Source organism: Myotis davidii, unplaced genomic scaffold (assembly GCF_000327345.1).
Source record: "Myotis davidii unplaced genomic scaffold, ASM32734v1 scaffold213, whole genome shotgun sequence".
Lineage (NCBI taxonomy): Eukaryota > Metazoa > Chordata > Mammalia > Chiroptera > Vespertilionidae > Myotis > Myotis davidii.
In genome coordinates, this window is record NW_006284333.1 from 45766 (window position 1) to 47804 (window position 2039).

Sequence of the window (2039 nt, forward strand, 5' to 3'; positions counted from 1 at the left end):
CAGGAATGTGTGAGGGAAACGACCAACAGTTCAGTTTTGGAGAAGTTCATTTTGAGATGTTTATTAGACATCTAAATGGAGAAGTTGAGTAGGCAGTTAGCTATGAGTCTGGAGCTCTGGAAAGACCGGGCTCAAGTTTTAAATTTGGGATGTTGTGAAGATTGAGACAATGTATATACAGCACTAAGAACAGTAATGACACATAATGAGAGCTCAGTGTTTATTAGATTAAAAGGCTCTAGTCATAAATCAACAATTATAATTTTCACTACTTGTTTAGCACACTGCCTGGCACTTAGTAGGCTTCATACAAGTTTATAAAGTGGACAAAGAAGAGCACTTCAAGCTACTGTGTATGTGATTGCTTTTTGAGTGTAACATAGGAAGTAGCCATATATAATTTTTTCACTTTAAAATGAATTATATAAGTTTACTTTAAAAAATAAATGAAGGGAGAGAGAGAGAGAGAGAGAGAGAGAGAGAGAGAGAGAGATCAGTGGGGAGAGAGAATGTGTAGGTTGATGAGAGAAAATCATTAATTAGCTGCCTCCTGCATGCCCCACACAGCGGATCAGGCCTGCAACTGGGGCATGTGCGCCAAAAAAGATTTTTAATTTCACAAATGTTTGTAAAGAAATAAATTACACAATGGAATCTTATTCAGTTGTAAAAAAGAAGGACCTCTTACCTTTTGAGACAGATGCAGGGACCTGGAGAGCATTATGCTAAGTGAAATAAGCCAGTCAGAGAAAGATAAATATCACGTGCTCTCACTCAGATGTGGACTCTAATGAACAAGATAAACTGATGATCAAAGTAAACCCAAAGACATTGAAGCATGCAGCAGACTGATGTCTTTCAGACAGAAGAGGGGAAGGCAGGAAGAGTTTAACCAAGGAACTTATATGCATATATGTATAACCCACAGACACAGAAAATACTGTGGTGAAGGCCTGGGGAGGGGGAAGGAGCAGGATGGAGGGGGCCTAGAGAGGGGAAAGGGGACATCTGTAATACTTTCAACAATAAAGATAAATGGTTGTTGTTGTTTTTTTAAAAAAAAGAAAAAGAAATAAGGATATTCCAAGCAGAAACAAATTCCTTCTCTAGATTTATTATTGTTTGTTTCTTACCCAGAAGATGCAAACCAGATTTCATTGATTTTGTTTTTTATTTTTATAAAAATACAATACATTAATTCATAGGTTCAAAAACCAAAGCCATGTTAAAAAGTGTGTTTATTGAGAACTCTTGCTTCCTGTCCCTATGCATTTTCCTTCTCTATAGGTCAAGAGTTGACAAACTTTTCTGTAAAGGGCCAAGTAATAAATACTTTAGGCTTGTAAGCCATGTGATCTCTGTTGCTATTAATCAGCTTTGAAACTGAGGTACAAAAGCAGCCATAGTAACACAGAAGCAAATGGTATGGTTGTATTCCAATAAAATTTTACTTATAAAAATAGACACAAGCCTTCTGGCCATAATTTTCTATGCCTAATGTAGGTAATCATTTATTTATTTTTAATATATTCTTATTGATTTCAGAGAGGAAGGAAGAAGAGAGAGAAAGAATCATCAATAATGAGAGATAACTATTGATTGGCTGTCTCCTGCATGCCCCTCACTAGGGATCAAGCCCACAACCCAGGCATGTGCACTGACTGGTCATCAAACCGTGACCTCCTGGTTCATAGGTTGATGCTCAATCACTGAGCCAAACTGATCAGGCTATTTTGTTTCTTTATGGAAATACAAGGAAATATGAATATACATTCTCATGCCCCATTTTTTTATATGAAAGTTAACCTAAGACATATCATTGTTCTATACCTTGAAGCAGTATTTTAAAAATATATATTGAATTTATTGGGGTGACATAGGTTAAATAAAATTATATAGGTTTCAGGTATATGATTCTATAATATATCATCTGTATATTGTACTGTGTTCACCACCCAAAGTCTTATTTTGTCATCATTTATCCCCCCTTAACCCTCTTCTACCTCCCTCCACCTCCTTTCCCTCTGGTAATCACAATT